At 42.3% G+C, this 16542-nt stretch overlaps 14 non-coding genes across 14 annotated transcripts; all 14 read right to left on the reverse strand.

Annotated features, from left to right (window-relative positions):
• Positions 1-1121: 1121 nt before the first annotated feature.
• Positions 1122-1195, reverse strand: trnai-aau (transfer RNA isoleucine (anticodon AAU)). Its single transcript has one exon. It is a non-coding gene; the product is annotated as a tRNA-Ile (tRNA).
• A 493-nt stretch (positions 1196-1688) lies between these two features.
• trnai-aau (transfer RNA isoleucine (anticodon AAU)) lies at positions 1689-1762 on the reverse strand. The gene has a single exon. It is a non-coding gene; the product is annotated as a tRNA-Ile (tRNA).
• Positions 1763-2423: 661 nt separating this feature from the next.
• trnar-ucg (transfer RNA arginine (anticodon UCG)) lies at positions 2424-2496 on the reverse strand. Its single transcript has one exon. It is a non-coding gene; the product is annotated as a tRNA-Arg (tRNA).
• A 1729-nt stretch (positions 2497-4225) lies between these two features.
• On the reverse strand, positions 4226-4299 carry trnai-aau (transfer RNA isoleucine (anticodon AAU)). The gene has a single exon. It is a non-coding gene; the product is annotated as a tRNA-Ile (tRNA).
• Positions 4300-4792: 493 nt separating this feature from the next.
• trnai-aau (transfer RNA isoleucine (anticodon AAU)) lies at positions 4793-4866 on the reverse strand. Its single transcript has one exon. It is a non-coding gene; the product is annotated as a tRNA-Ile (tRNA).
• A 661-nt stretch (positions 4867-5527) lies between these two features.
• trnar-ucg (transfer RNA arginine (anticodon UCG)) lies at positions 5528-5600 on the reverse strand. Its single transcript has one exon. It is a non-coding gene; the product is annotated as a tRNA-Arg (tRNA).
• Positions 5601-7329: 1729 nt separating this feature from the next.
• Positions 7330-7403, reverse strand: trnai-aau (transfer RNA isoleucine (anticodon AAU)). Its single transcript has one exon. It is a non-coding gene; the product is annotated as a tRNA-Ile (tRNA).
• A 1294-nt stretch (positions 7404-8697) lies between these two features.
• Positions 8698-8771, reverse strand: trnai-aau (transfer RNA isoleucine (anticodon AAU)). The gene has a single exon. It is a non-coding gene; the product is annotated as a tRNA-Ile (tRNA).
• Positions 8772-9849: 1078 nt separating this feature from the next.
• Positions 9850-9923, reverse strand: trnai-aau (transfer RNA isoleucine (anticodon AAU)). Its single transcript has one exon. It is a non-coding gene; the product is annotated as a tRNA-Ile (tRNA).
• Positions 9924-10883: 960 nt separating this feature from the next.
• On the reverse strand, positions 10884-10957 carry trnai-aau (transfer RNA isoleucine (anticodon AAU)). Its single transcript has one exon. It is a non-coding gene; the product is annotated as a tRNA-Ile (tRNA).
• Positions 10958-11617: 660 nt separating this feature from the next.
• On the reverse strand, positions 11618-11690 carry trnar-ucg (transfer RNA arginine (anticodon UCG)). The gene has a single exon. It is a non-coding gene; the product is annotated as a tRNA-Arg (tRNA).
• Positions 11691-12051: 361 nt separating this feature from the next.
• trnai-aau (transfer RNA isoleucine (anticodon AAU)) lies at positions 12052-12125 on the reverse strand. Its single transcript has one exon. It is a non-coding gene; the product is annotated as a tRNA-Ile (tRNA).
• Positions 12126-13418: 1293 nt separating this feature from the next.
• On the reverse strand, positions 13419-13492 carry trnai-aau (transfer RNA isoleucine (anticodon AAU)). Its single transcript has one exon. It is a non-coding gene; the product is annotated as a tRNA-Ile (tRNA).
• Positions 13493-14142: 650 nt separating this feature from the next.
• Positions 14143-14215, reverse strand: trnar-ucg (transfer RNA arginine (anticodon UCG)). Its single transcript has one exon. It is a non-coding gene; the product is annotated as a tRNA-Arg (tRNA).
• Positions 14216-16542: the final 2327 nt, after the last annotated feature.

Below are 16542 nucleotides of genomic sequence, written 5' to 3' on the forward strand. Positions count from 1 at the left end.
CAGCTGATGAACAATGTGGCTGGAGAAACTAACAAAGTCATACTTTAGTAGACTAAAATATGAAAACAGCACTGTGTTTCCTAATGAAAATGAAAATGCTTCAAGTATAGTGGCATGGCTGTTTTTTGAACAAACTCCAACCCATACCTTCAACGGGGAGTGAAACAGAGCACACTAAACCGACCCCTTTTTTTTGTCTAATATACCAAAAAAGAGGGTGGAAGAACTGTTAAGAACACAAGAGAAATGTGTGTTTACAAGAAATTACTTCAACATAGTGGGGAAAAAAAGTCCTCTGTTGACTTACAAAAATTGCTTTAAGAAGAAATTTGCCACAAAACAATACATGGTGTTTGTCTTCTAATGTTAGGGTCGATAGGTGAGGATATAAAGCAGCAGTTTTTGATGCAGTATGCTGTGTCAGACTTTGGAAATGAGTGATTTATCCAGAAAGTAGCTGGAAAAGTGATTTGGAGAATGTAGCTAAGCATGTAATGTATTTATTAGCGTGTCCCACCCCATCTCCCACCCCATGCATGAGACTGTGACAGCACTGAGCAGCTCCTTCAGTGGGAGACTGCGGCACCCACGGTGTGGGACGGAGAGATTTCGCAGGTCTTTCCTCCCCACTGCTGTCAGACTCCACAACAAAGACTTTAACTGATCATACACACACATCCACAAATGTGCAATAACACAAATGTGCAATAATCTTTCTGGCACCGTTGTATTTTTCACTCTGTTGTATATAGCATTTGTATTCTATTTTTATCCTATTGTATATTTTATTCTATTTTATTCTACTGTATATAGTATTCTATTTTTATTCTATTCTGTACAGTTGTGTACTGTATATATTCTTATTTTATTTTGTTCTAATTGTCCTTCATAACTTTTGCACTGTCCACTTCCTGCTGTGACAAAACTAATTTCCCACGTGTGGGACTAATAAAGGTCATCTTATCTTATCTTATCTGTCATGTGTCAGTGAATTTTGTGGTTTGCTGTCATTTGTAGTTGCGTACATCACTCACCTGGAACTTGGCAGAGGTTTTTTCTTGGATCCCACCAAAACAAATCCACAGTCTATCATGAGACAGCACCTTGGATGGCTGCTGGAATGGCCAGTATGGGGATTGAACCCATGACCTTGGCGTTATTAGCACCACGCTCTGACCAGCTGAGCTAACCGGCCTACAACTTGTGCCTAAACCGACCCCTTTTTTTTGTCTAATATACCAAAAAAGAGGGTGGAAGAACTGTTAAGAACACAAGAGAAATGTGTGTTTACAAGAAATTACTTCAACATAGTGGGAAAAAAAAGTCCTCTGTTGACTTACAAAAAATGCTTTAAGAAGAAATTTGCCACAAAACAATACATGGTGTTTGTCTTCTAATGTTAGGGTCGATAGGTGAGGATATAAAGCAGCAGTTTTTGATGCAGTATGCTGTGTCAGACTTTGGAAATGAGTGATTTATCCAGAAAGTAGCTGGAAAAGTGATTTGGAGAATGTAGCTAAGCATGTAATGTATTTATTAGCGTGTCATGTGTCAGTGAATTTTGTGGTTTGCTGTCATTTGTAGTTGCGTACATCACTCACCTGGAACTTAGCAGAGGTTTTTTCTTGGATCCCACCAAAACAAATCCACAGTCTATCATGAGACAGCACCTTGGATGGCTGCTGGAATGGCCAGTATGGGGATTGAACCCATGACCTTGGCGTTATTAGCACCACGCTTTGACCAGCTGAGCTAACCGGCCTACAGCATGTGTGTGAACCGACCCCTTTTTTTTTGTCTAATATACCAAAATAGAGGGTGGAAGAACAGTTAAGAACACAAGAGAAATGTGTGTTTACAAGAAATTACTTCAAGCTGTACCAATGAAAGCCAACTCTTGGAAGCTCCTACTGATCAGAAGCCACCTATGCAGTTCAGCTGATGAACAATGTGGCTGGAGAAACTAACAAAGTCATACTTTAGTAGACTAAAATATGAAAACAGCACTGTGCTTCCTAATGAAAATGAAAATGCTTCAAGTATAGTGGCATGGCTGTTTTTTGAACAAACTCCAACACATACCTTCAACGGGGAGTGAAACAGAGCACACTGGATCTTTTCCAGGTGGAGTTCCGCCAACAGCATGCTTCCAAGTTGTGATTTTTTCACCCGTGTCGCTTGAGGTCATGGCATGTTATTGACTTTCTACGGTTGCTTCTAAGCCAAGATGACTCGAGCCTGGCTCGAGCCAAGTTCATGGCTTCAGTCCCCAACCTGGCCATTCGAGCCTCGTTTGAGAACTCGTAGAGTTGAAGGACATGAAATTGACAACAGCGTAGCAATTTTGGATGACATAAAGGATCCGAGGTCGGCCTGCTGTGAACAAACTGGGAACGCATGCCTGCTCCCCAAGGACGCACAACCAACCACGAAGGGACTCGAACCCTCAATCTTCTGATCCGAAGTCAGACGCCTTGTCCGTTAGGCCACGTGGTCTGGCAGAAGTTCCCACTTTTCACGAACGTTCGTTGGAGTCTGTTTGAGCCAACTGCTGGTGTTGGGTTGGTCACGTGGCTGGTGGATATTGCTTGATTGTTGCTTGAAATAATTGATTGTTGCTTGAAATAAGTGCATGCCACAGCATTTCTCCCATGTATCACGCTCTTAAAAACGTAGTCCTACCTGCCACATGCACAGTGGATCCACCCACTGAGCCAGAGTATCATCTGCCAATGGAGGTCATAAAGCTTACGTGGCCCGATCTGCCACGTGGAAGTTGGCAGAGGTTTTTATCTTGGATCCCACAAAACAAAAACCACAGTCTACCATGAGACAGCACCTTGGATGGCTGCTGGAATGGCCAGTATGGGGATTGAACCCATGACTTTGTCATTATTAGCACCACGCTCTGACCAGCTGAGCTAACCGGCCTACAACTTGTGCCTAAACCGACCCCTTTTTTTTTGTCTAATATACCAAAATAGAGGGTGGAAGAACTGTTAAGAACACAAGAGAAATGTGTGTTTACAAGAAATTACTTCAAGCTGTACCAATGAAAGCCAACTCTTGGAAGCTCCTACTGATCAGAAGCCACCTATGCAGTTCAGCTGATGAACAATGTGGCTGGAGAAACTAACAAAGTCATACTTTAGTAGACTAAAATATGAAAACAGCACTGTGTTTCCTAATGAAAATGAAAATGCTTCAAGTATAGTGGCATGGCTGTTTTTTGAACAAACTCCAACCCATACCTTCAACGGGGAGTGAAACAGAGCACACTAAACCGACCCCTTTTTTTTGTCTAATATACCAAAAAAGAGGGTGGAAGAACTGTTAAGAACACAAGAGAAATGTGTGTTTACAAGAAATTACTTCAACATAGTGGGGAAAAAAAGTCCTCTGTTGACTTACAAAAATTGCTTTAAGAAGAAATTTGCCACAAAACAATACATGGTGTTTGTCTTCTAATGTTAGGGTCGATAGGTGAGGATATAAAGCAGCAGTTTTTGATGCAGTATGCTGTGTCAGACTTTGGAAATGAGTGATTTATCCAGAAAGTAGCTGGAAAAGTGATTTGGAGAATGTAGCTAAGCATGTAATGTATTTATTAGCGTGTCCCACCCCATCTCCCACCCCATGCATGAGACTGTGACAGCACTGAGCAGCTCCTTCAGTGGGAGACTGCGGCACCCACGGTGTGGGACGGAGAGATTTCGCAGGTCTTTCCTCCCCACTGCTGTCAGACTCCACAACAAAGACTTTAACTGATCATACACACACATCCACAAATGTGCAATAACACAAATGTGCAATAATCTTTCTGGCACCGTTGTATTTTTCACTCTGTTGTATATAGCATTTGTATTCTATTTTTATCCTATTGTATATTTTATTCTATTTTATTCTACTGTATATAGTATTCTACTTTTATTCTATTCTGAACAGTTGTGTACTGTATTTATTCTTATTTTATTTTGTTCTAATTGTCCTTCATAACTTTTGCACTGTCCACTTCCTGCTGTGACAAAACAAATTTCCCACGTGTGGGACTAATAAAGGTCATCTTATCTTATCTTATCTGTCATGTGTCAGTGAATTTTGTGGTTTGCTGTCATTTGTAGATGCGTACATCACTCACCTGGAACTTGGCAGAGGTTTTTTCTTGGATCCCACCAAAACAAATCCACAGTCTATCATGAGACAGCACCTTGGATGGCTGCTGGAATGGCCAGTATGGGGATTGAACCCATGACCTTGGCGTTATTAGCACCACGCTCTGACCAGCTGAGCTAACCGGCCTACAACTTGTGCCTAAACCGACCCCTTTTTTTTGTCTAATATACCAAAAAAGAGGGTGGAAGAACTGTTAAGAACACAAGAGAAATGTGTGTTTACAAGAAATTACTTCAACATAGTGGGAAAAAAAAGTCCTCTGTTGACTTACAAAAAATGCTTTAAGAAGAAATTTGCCACAAAACAATACATGGTGTTTGTCTTCTAATGTTAGGGTCGATAGGTGAGGATATAAAGCAGCAGTTTTTGATGCAGTATGCTGTGTCAGACTTTGGAAATGAGTGATTTATCCAGAAAGTAGCTGGAAAAGTGATTTGGAGAATGTAGCTAAGCATGTAATGTATTTATTAGCGTGTCATGTGTCAGTGAATTTTGTGGTTTGCTGTCATTTGTAGTTGCGTACATCACTCACCTGGAACTTAGCAGAGGTTTTTTCTTGGATCCCACCAAAACAAATCCACAGTCTATCATGAGACAGCACCTTGGATGGCTGCTGGAATGGCCAGTATGGGGATTGAACCCATGACCTTGGCGTTATTAGCACCACGCTTTGACCAGCTGAGCTAACCGGCCTACAGCATGTGTGTGAACCGACCCCTTTTTTTTTGTCTAATATACCAAAATAGAGGGTGGAAGAACAGTTAAGAACACAAGAGAAATGTGTGTTTACAAGAAATTACTTCAAGCTGTACCAATGAAAGCCAACTCTTGGAAGCTCCTACTGATCAGAAGCCACCTATGCAGTTCAGCTGATGAACAATGTGGCTGGAGAAACTAACAAAGTCATACTTTAGTAGACTAAAATATGAAAACAGCACTGTGCTTCCTAATGAAAATGAAAATGCTTCAAGTATAGTGGCATGGCTGTTTTTTGAACAAACTCCAACACATACCTTCAACGGGGAGTGAAACAGAGCACACTGGATCTTTTCCAGGTGGAGTTCCGCCAACAGCATGCTTCCAAGTTGTGATTTTTTCACCCGTGTCGCTTGAGGTCATGGCATGTTATTGACTTTCTACGGTTGCTTCTAAGCCAAGATGACTCGAGCCTGGCTCGAGCCAAGTTCATGGCTTCAGTCCCCAACCTGGCCATTCGAGCCTCGTTTGAGAACTCGTAGAGTTGAAGGACATGAAATTGACAACAGCGTAGCAATTTTGGATGACATAAAGGATCCGAGGTCGGCCTGCTGTGAGCAAACTGGGAACGCATGCCTGCTCCCCAAGGACGCACAACCAACCACGAAGGGACTCGAACCCTCAATCTTCTGATCCGAAGTCAGACGCCTTGTCCGTTAGGCCACGTGGTCTGGCAGAAGTTCCCACTTTTCACGAACGTTCGTTGGAGTCTGTTTGAGCCAACTGCTGGTGTTGGGTTGGTCACGTGGCTGGTGGATATTGCTTGATTGTTGCTTGAAATAATTGATTGTTGCTTGAAATAAGTGCATGCCACAGCATTTCTCCCATGTATCACGCTCTTAAAAACGTAGTCCTACCTGCCACATGCACAGTGGATCCACCCACTGAGCCAGAGTATCATCTGCCAATGGAGGTCATAAAGCTTACGTGGCCCGATCTGCCACGTGGAAGTTGGCAGAGGTTTTTATCTTGGATCCCACAAAACAAAAACCACAGCCTACCATGAGACAGCACCTTGGATGGCTGCTGGAATGGCCAGTATGGGGATTGAACCCATGACTTTGGCATTATTAGCACCACGCTCTGACCAGCTGAGCTAACCGGCCTACAACTTGTGCCTAAACCGACCCCTTTTTTTTTGTCTAATATACCAAAATAGAGGGTGGAAGAACTGTTAAGAACACAAGAGAAATGTGTGTTTACAAGAAATTACTTCAAGCTGTACCAATGAAAGCCAACTCTTGGAAGCTCCTACTGATCAGAAGCCACCTATGCAGTTCAGCTGATGAACAATGTGGCTGGAGAAACTAACAAAGTCATACTTTAGTAGACTAAAATATGAAAACAGCACTGTGTTTCCTAATGAAAATGAAAATGCTTCAAGTATAGTGGCATGGCTGTTTTTTGAACAAACTCCAACCCATACCTTCAACGGGGAGTGAAACAGAGCACACTAAACCGACCCCTTTTTTTTGTCTAATATACCAAAAAAGAGGGTGGAAGAACTGTTAAGAACACAAGAGAAATGTGTGTTTACAAGAAATTACTTCAACATAGTGGGAAAAAAAAGTCCTCTGTTGACTTACAAAAAATGCTTTAAGAAGAAATTTGCCACAAAACAATACATGGTGTTTGTCTTCTAATGTTAGGGTCGATAGGTGAGGATATAAAGCAGCAGTTTTTGATGCAGTATGCTGTGTCAGACTTTGGAAATGAGTGATTTATCCAGAAAGTAGCTGGAAAAGTGATTTGGAGAATGTAGCTAAGCATGTAATGTATTTATTAGCGTGTCCCACCCCATCTCCCACCCCATGCATGAGACTGTGACAGCACTGAGCAGCTCCTTCAGTGGGAGACTGCGGCACCCACGGTGTGGGACGGAGAGATTTCGCAGGTCTTTCCTCCCCACTGCTGTCAGACTCCACAACAAAGACTTTAACTGATCATACACACACATCCACAAATGTGCAATAACACAAATGTGCAATAATCTTTCTGGCACCGTTGTATTTTTCACTCTGTTGTATATAGCATTTGTATTCTATTTTTATCCTATTGTATATTTTATTCTATTTTATTCTACTGTATATAGTATTCTATTTTTATTCTATTCTGTACAGTTGTGTACTGTATATATTCTTATTTTATTTTGTTCTAATTGTCCTTCATAACTTTTGCACTGTCCACTTCCTGCTGTGACAAAACTAATTTCCCACGTGTGGGACTAATAAAGGTCATCTTATCTTATCTTATCTGTCATGTGTCAGTGAATTTTGTGGTTTGCTGTCATTTGTAGTTGCGTACATCACTCACCTGGAACTTGGCAGAGGTTTTTTCTTGGATCCCACCAAAACAAATCCACAGTCTATCATGAGACAGCACCTTGGATGGCTGCTGGAATGGCCAGTATGGGGATTGAACCCATGACCTTGGCGTTATTAGCACCACGCTTTGACCAGCTGAGCTAACCGGCCTACAGCATGTATGTGAACCGACCCCTTTTTTTTTGTCTAATATACCAAAATAGAGGGTGGAAGAACTGTTAAGAACACAAGAGAAATGTGTGTTTACAAGAAATTACTTCAAGCTGTACCAATGAAAGCCAACTCTTGGAAGCTCCTACTGATCAGAAGCCACCTATGCAGTTCAGCTGATGAACAATGTGGCTGGAGAAACTAACAAAGTCATACTTTAGTAGACTAAAATATGAAAACAGCACTGTGTTTCCTAATGAAAATGAAAATGCTTCAAGTATAGTGGCATGGCTGTTTTTTGAACAAACTCCAACCCATACCTTCAACGGGGAGTGAAACAGAGCACACTAAACCGACCCCTTTTTTTTGTCTAATATACCAAAAAAGAGGGTGGAAGAACTGTTAAGAACACAAGAGAAATGTGTGTTTACAGGAAATTACTTCAACATAGTGGGAAAAAAAAGTCCTCTGTTGACTTACAAAAAATGCTTTAAGAAGAAATTTGCCACAAAACAATACATGGTGTTTGTCTTCTAATGTTAGGGTCGATAGGTGAGGATATAAAGCAGCAGTTTTTGATGCAGTATGCTGTGTCAGACTTTGGAAATGAGTGATTTATCCAGAAAGTAGCTGGAAAAGTGATTTGGAGAATGTAGCTAAGCATGTAATGTATTTATTAGCGTGTCCCACCCCATCTCCCACCCCATGCATGAGACTGTGACAGCACTGAGCAGCTCCTTCAGTGGGAGACTGCGGCACCCACGGTGTGGGACGGAGAGATTTCGCAGGTCTTTCCTCCCCACTGCTGTCAGACTCCACAACAAAGACTTTAACTGATCATACACACACATCCACAAATGTGCAATAACACAAATGTGCAATAATCTTTCTGGCACCGTTGTATTTTTCACTCTGTTGTATATAGCATTTGTATTCTATTTTTATCCTATTGTATATTTTATTCTATTTTATTCTACTGTATATAGTATTCTACTTTTATTCTATTCTGTACAGTTGTGTACTGTATTTATTCTTATTTTATTTTGTTCTAATTGTCCTTCATAACTTTTGCACTGTCCACTTCCTGCTGTGACAAAACAAATTTCCCACGTGTGGGACTAATAAAGGTCATCTTATCTTATCTTATCTGTCATGTGTCAGTGAATTTTGTGGTTTGCTGTCATTTGTAGTTGCGTACATCACTCACCTGGAACTTGGCAGAGGTTTTTTCTTGGATCCCACCAAAACAAATCCACAGTCTATCATGAGACAGCACCTTGGATGGCTGCTGGAATGGCCAGTATGGGGATTGAACCCATGACCTTGGCGTTATTAGCACCACGCTCTGACCAGCTGAGCTAACCGGCCTACAGCATGTGTGTGAACCGACCCCTTTTTTTTTGTCTAATATACCAAAATAGAGGGTGGAAGAACAGTTAAGAACACAAGAGAAATGTGTGTTTACAAGAAATTACTTCAAGCTGTACCAATGAAAGCCAACTCTTGGAAGCTCCTACTGATCAGAAGCCACCTATGCAGTTCAGCTGATGAACAATGTGGCTGGAGAAACTAACAAAGTCATACTTTAGTAGACTAAAATATGAAAACAGCACTGTGCTTCCTAATGAAAATGCTTCAAGTATAGTTTTTTGAACAAACTCCAACACATACCTTCAACGGGGAGTGAAACAGAGCACACTGGATCTTTTCCAGGTGGAGTTCCGCCAACAGCATGCTTCCAAGTTGTGATTTTTTCACCCGTGTCGCTTGAGGTCATGGCATGTTATTGACTTTCTACGGTTGCTTCTAAGCCAAGATGACTCGAGCCTGGCTCGAGCCAAGTTCATGGCTTCAGTCCCCAACCTGGCCATTCGAGCCTCGTTTGAGAACTCGTAGAGTTGAAGGACATGAAATTGACAACAGCGTAGCAATTTTGGATGACATAAAGGATCCGAGGTCGGCCTGCTGTGAACAAACTGGGAACGCATGCCTGCTCCCCCAGGACGCACAACAAACCACGAAGGGACTCGAACCCTCAATCTTCTGAGCCGATGTCAGACGCCTTGTCCGTTAGGCCAGGTGGTCTGGCAGAAGTTCCCACTTTTCACGAACATTCGTTGGAGTCTGTTTGAGCCAACTGCTGGTGTTGGGTTGGTCACGTGGCTGGTGGATATTGCTTTATTGTTGCTTGAAATAATTGATTGTTGCTTGAAATAAGTGCATGCCACAGCATTTCTCCCATGTATCACGCTCTTAAAAACGTAGTCCTACCTGCCACATGCACAGTGGATCCACCCACTGAGCCAGAGTATCATCTGCCAATGGAGGTCATAAAGCTTACGTGGCCCGATCTGCCACGTGGAAGTTGGCAGAGGTTTTTATCTTGGATCCCACAAAACAAAAACCACAGTCTACCATGAGACAGCACCTTGGATGGCTGCTGGAATGGCCAGTATGGGGATTGAACCCATGACTTTGGCGTTATTAGCACCACGCTCTGACCAGCTGAGCTAACCGGCCTACAACTTGTGCCTAACCCGACCCCTTTTTTTTTGTCTAATATACCAAAAAAGAGGGTGGAAGAACTGTTAAGAACACAAGAGAAATGTGTGTTTACAAGAAATTACTTCAACATAGTGGGAAAAAAAAGTCCTCTGTTGACTTACAAAAAATGCTTTAAGAAGAAATTTGCCACAAAACAATACATGGTGTTTGTCTTCTAATGTTAGGGTCGATAGGTGAGGATATAAAGCAGCAGTTTTTGATGCAGTATGCTGTGTCAGACTTTGGAAATGAGTGATTTATCCAGAAAGTAGCTGGAAAAGTGATTTGGAGAATGTAGCTAAGCATGTAATGTATTTATTAGCGTGTCCGACCCCATCTCCCACCCCATGCATGAGACTGTGACAGCACTGAGCAGCTCCTTCAGTGGGAGACTGCGGCACCCACGGTGTGGGACGGAGAGATTTCGCAGGTCTTTCCTCCCCACTGCTGTCAGACTCCACAACAAAGACTTTAACTGATCATACACACACATCCACAAATGTGCAATAACACAAATGTGCAATAATCTTTCTGGCACCGTTGTATTTTTCACTCTGTTGTATATAGCATTTGTATTCTATTTTTATCCTATTGTATATTTTATTCTATTTTATTCTACTGTATATAGTATTCTATTTTTATTCTATTCTGTACAGTTGTGTACTGTATATATTCTTATTTTATTTTGTTCTAATTGTCCTTCATAACTTTTGCACTGTCCACTTCCTGCTGTGACAAAACTAATTTCCCACGTGTGGGACTAATAAAGGTCATCTTATCTTATCTTATCTGTCATGTGTCAGTGAATTTTGTGGTTTGCTGTCATTTGTAGTTGCGTACATCACTCACCTGGAACTTGGCAGAGGTTTTTTCTTGGATCCCACCAAAACAAATCCACAGTCTATCATGAGACAGCACCTTGGATGGCTGCTGGAATGGCCAGTATGGGGATTGAACCCATGACCTTGGCGTTATTAGCACCACGCTCTGACCAGCTGAGCTAACCGGCCTACAACTTGTGCCTAAACCGACCCCTTTTTTTTGTCTAATATACCAAAAAAGAGGGTGGAAGAACTGTTAAGAACACAAGAGAAATGTGTGTTTACAAGAAATTACTTCAAGCTGTACCAATGAAAGCCAACTCTTGGAAGCTCCTACTGATCAGAAGCCACCTATGCAGTTCAGCTGATGAACAATGTGGCTGGAGAAACTAACAAAGTCATACTTTAGTAGACTAAAATATGAAAACAGCACTGTGCTTCCTAATGAAAATGAAAATGCTTCAAGTATAGTGGCATGGCTGTTTTTTGAACAAACTCCAACACATACCTTCAACGGGGAGTGAAACAGAGCACACTGGATCTTTTCCAGGTGGAGTTCCGCCAACAGCATGCTTCCAAGTTGTGATTTTTTCACCCGTGTCGCTTGAGGTCATGGCATGTTATTGACTTTCTACGGTTGCTTCTAAGCCAAGATGACTCGAGCCTGGCTCGAGCCAAGTTCATGGCTTCAGTCCCCAACCTGGCCATTCGAGCCTCGTTTGAGAACTCGTAGAGTTGAAGGACATGAAATTGACAACAGCGTAGCAATTTTGGATGACATAAAGGATCCGAGGTCGGCCTGCTGTGAACAAACTGGGAACGCATGCCTGCTCCCCAAGGGCGCACAACCAACCACGAAGGGACTCGAACCCTCAATCTTCTGATCCGAAGTCAGACGCCTTGTCCGTTAGGCCACGTGATCTGGCAGAAGTCCCCACTTTTCACGAACGTTCGTTGGAGTCTGTTTGAGCCAACTGCTGGTGTTGGGTTGGTCACGTGGCTGGTGGATATTGCTTGATTGTTGCTTGAAATAATTGATTGTTGCTTGAAATAAGTGCATGCCACAGCATTTCTCCCATGTATCACGCTCTTAAAAACGTAGTCCTACCTGCCACATGCACAGTGGATCCACCCACTGAGCCAGAGTATCATCTGCCAATGGAGGTCATAAAGCTTACGTGGCCCGATCTGCCACGTGGAAGTTGGCAGAGGTTTTTATCTTGGATCCCACAAAACAAAAACCACAGTCTACCATGAGACAGCACCTTGGATGGCTGCTGGAATGGCCAGTATGGGGATTGAACCCATGACTTTGGCGTTATTAGCACCACGCTCTGACCAGCTGAGCTAACCGGCCTACAACTTGTGCCTAAACCGACCCCTTTTTTTTGTCTAATATACCAAAAAAGAGGGTGGAAGAACTGTTAAGAACACAAGAGAAATGTGTGTTTACAAGAAATTACTTCAAGCTGTACCAATGAAAGCCAACTCTTGGAAGCTCCTACTGATCAGAAGCCACCTATGCAGTTCAGCTGATGAACAATGTGGCTGGAGAAACTAACAAAGTCATACTTTAGTAGACTAAAATATGAAAACAGCACTGTGTTTCCTAATGAAAATGAAAATGCTTCAAGTATAGTGGCATGGCTGTTTTTTGAACAAACTCCAACCCATACCTTCAACGGGGAGTGAAACAGAGCACACTAAACCGACCCCTTTTTTTTGTCTAATATACCAAAAAAGAGGGTGGAAGAACTGTTAAGAACACAAGAGAAATGTGTGTTTACAAGAAATTACTTCAACATAGTGGGAAAAAAAAGTCCTCTGTTGACTTACAAAAAATGCTTTAAGAAGAAATTTGCCACAAAACAATACATGGTGTTTGTCTTCTAATGTTAGGGTCGATAGGTGAGGATATAAAGCAGCAGTTTTTGATGCAGTATGCTGTGTCAGACTTTGGAAATGAGTGATTTATCCAGAAAGTAGCTGGAAAAGTGATTTGGAGAATGTAGCTAAGCATGTAATGTATTTATTAGCGTGTCCCACCCCATCTCCCACCCCATGCATGAGACTGTGACAGCACTGAGCAGCTCCTTCAGTGGGAGACTGCGGCACCCACGGTGTGGGACGGAGAGATTTCGCAGGTCTTTCCTCCCCACTGCTGTCAGACTCCACAACAAAGACTTTAACTGATCATACACACACATCCACAAATGTGCAATAACACAAATGTGCAATAATCTTTCTGGCACCGTTGTATTTTTCACTCTGTTGTATATAGCATTTGTATTCTATTTTTATCCTATTGTATATTTTATTCTATTTTATTCTACTGTATATAGTATTCTATTTTTATTCTATTCTGTACAGTTGTGTACTGTATATATTCTTATTTTATTTTGTTCTAATTGTCCTTCATAACTTTTGCACTGTCCACTTGCTGCTGTGACAAAACAAATTTCCCACGTGTGGGACTAATAAAGGTCATCTTATCTTATCTTATCTGTCATGTGTCAGTGAATTTTGTGGTTTGCTGTCATTTGTAGTTGCGTACATCACTCACCTGGAACTTGGCAGAGGTTTTTTCTTGGATCCCACCAAAACAAATCCACAGTCTATCATGAGACAGCACCTTGGATGGCTGCTGGAATGGCCAGTATGGGGATTGAACCCATGACCTTGGCGTTATTAGCACCACGCTCTGACCAGCTGAGCTAACCGGCCTACAGCATGTGTGTGAACCGACCCCTTTTTTTTTGTCTAATATACCAAAATAGAGGGTGGAAGAACTGTTAAGAACACAAGAGAAATGTGTGTTTACAAGAAATTACTTCAAGCTGTACCAATGAAAGCCAACTCTTGGAAGCTCCTACTGATCAGAAGCCACCTATGCAGTTCAGCTGATGAACAATGTGGCTGGAGAAACTAACAAAGTCATACTTTAGTAGACTAAAATATGAAAACAGCACTGTGCTTCCTAATGAAAATGAAAGTGCTTCAAGTATAGTTTTTTGAACAAACTCCAACACATACCTTCAACGGGGAGTGAAACAGAGCACACTGGATCTTTTCCAGGTGGAGTTCCGCCAACAGCATGCTTCCAAGTTGTGATTTTTTCACCCGTGTCGCTTGAGGTCATGGCATGTTATTGACTTTCTACGGTTGCTTCTAAGCCAAGATGACTCGAGCCTGGCTCGAGCCAAGTTCATGGCTTCAGTCCCCAACCTGGCCATTCGAGCCTCCTTTGAGAACTCGTAGAGCTGAAGGACATGAAATTGACAACAGCGTAGCAATTTTGGATGACATAAAGGATCGGAGGTCGGTCTGCTGTGAACAAACTGGGAACGCATGCCTGCTCCCCAAGGACGCACAACAAACCACGAAGGGACTCGAACCCTCAATCTTCTGATCCGAAGTCAGACGCCTTGTCCGTTAGGCCACGTGGTCTGGCAGAAGTTCCCACTTTTCACGAACGTTCGTTGGAGTCTGTTTGAGCCAACTGCTGGTGTTGGGTTGGTCACGTGGCTGGTGGATATTGCTTGATTGTTGCTTGAAATAATTGATTGTTGCTTGAAATAAGTGCATGCCACAGCATTTCTCCCATGTATCACGCTCTTAAAAACATAGTCCTACCTGCCACATGCACAGTGGATCCACCCACTGAGCCAGAGTATCATCTGCCAATGGAGGTCATAAAGCTTACGTGGCCCGATCTGTCACCTGGAAGTTGGCAGAGGTTTTTTTCTTGGATCACACAAAACTAAAACCACAGTCTACCATGAGACAGCACCTTGGATGGCTGCTGGAATGGCCGCTGGAATGGCCAGTATGGGGATTGAACCCATGACTTTGGCGCTATTAGCACCACGCTCTGACCAGCTGAGCTAACCGGCCTACAACTTGTACCTAAACCGACCCCTTTTTTTTTGTCTAATATACCAAAAAAGAGGGTGAAAGAACTGTTAAGAACACAAGAGAAATGTGTGTTTACAAGAAATTACTTCAAGCTGTACCAATGAAAGCCAACTCTTGGAAGCTCCTACTGATCAGAAGCCACCTATGCAGTTCAGCTGATGAACAATGTGGCTGAAGAAACTAACAAAGTCATACTTTAGTAGACTAAAATATGAAAACAGCACTGTGTTTCCTAATGAAAATGAAAATGCTTCAAGTATAGTGGCATGGCTGTTTTTTGAACAAACTCCAACCCAAACCTTCAACGGGGAGTGAAACAGAGCACACTAAACCGACCCCTTTTTTTTGTCTAATATACCAAAAAAGAGGGTGGAAGAACTGTTAAGAACACAAGAGAAATGTGTGTTTACAAGAAATTACTTCAAGATAAATACAACCACATAAAATGATGTGACCAAGACAAAAACTGTGGTATTTTGTAAATATAATAATAAATGTGAATGTACTGTGTAATTGTGTAACTTTATTAGCAGCGTCCTCCTGAAAATGCGCCAACAACATTAAGAGTAACATCCTCCTCTCTGCAGCTTAATGCTCACTGGTCGCTATGGTAACGTGTAAATATTTCTTTCAAAATAAGACGCACAACTACAACAAGGGAAAAGACCCAGGGAAACCGAGTTAACGATAAAAACCCCGAAAACCATAAATTTCACACCTGAGCCTTAACTCTCGTGGCCCGGTACCAAACGACTGATGGACCGCTGCTGTACAGAACCCGTGATGTCCAGACGGTGTTCCTCTGGTGTTCTGCTGTGAAAAATTCAGATTTAGGGATTAACATAGTTGCCATGGTTTCCTTTCTTCTCTTATTTGTTGTGTGTGATCAGGACAATTCTGGAGAAGGTGGGCCTGTAGGGGAAAGTCACCCCCTTGCAGGCCAGAAGAAATGGGATAACTTTAAAAAATACAAAGTACGTATGTGTGTTAACAAGACAATAATTCTTAAGAACACAAGTTATTAAATGTACAATTACTAAGAGTTGTTGTGGTGTTTTTATTTGCCTGCTGTCATTTTTGATTTCCTCTGCCTTTAGGATTGCAAGTATCCAGAGTCAGGAGAGTGGGTCAGTGGGAAGCCCACTGCTGTGCTTGGCCCTGGTTTGCCCTCATGGATGAGGTGATAGGACAGATGCCTTCCATTAAGCCTCCTGTCCTAATTTCCTCTCTCCCTGAGGACACTCCAGGGCCAAGCACAGCAGTGGGTGACCAAAACGACAGCGATGACAAAGCGGTTCAGCCACCTTAACCCGAGTGACCTTTTCCTGGACCGTTTCTTTAACAACTGTAATAGATTACAGGAAGTCTCTGGCAGCGTTGCTGAATCTGCCCAAGCAAGATCAGACATGGATGGGGTGCTGCAACTGAGACCTGCGGTTTGTCTTTTCTGGTCGGCGAGTGGAGAATCACACAGGGTGGTCTGCGAAGAGAGCTTTAGGATGCTTCCTCCCACTGTCCACAGCATCGACCATCCACAGGATTTGCAGGTCTGGCTCAATCGACGGCTGCCACACCACTAAAATGTTTTCAGAAATATGCAAGCAGGAGATGGTGGATGCTATATTATTAGTATAATACTTGTAACTCTGTAGCAGACAACAGTTTGATAAAGTGCTATGTAAAAAAACAAACAAAAGATTAGATTCTATAAGTTTCAAAGATATTTAGTTTATATATTTTATATGATACAGTACATGTGTAAGAATGACCGATGTTGTGCCAAAACATGATCATCTGCCAAAAACTGATTTCCCGTTTTTGCTCTAAACTGATTGCTCGTATTTAACCTGCTATGAATA

This window comes from Pelmatolapia mariae, linkage group LG23 (assembly GCF_036321145.2).
Source record: "Pelmatolapia mariae isolate MD_Pm_ZW linkage group LG23, Pm_UMD_F_2, whole genome shotgun sequence".
Lineage (NCBI taxonomy): Eukaryota > Metazoa > Chordata > Actinopteri > Cichliformes > Cichlidae > Pelmatolapia > Pelmatolapia mariae.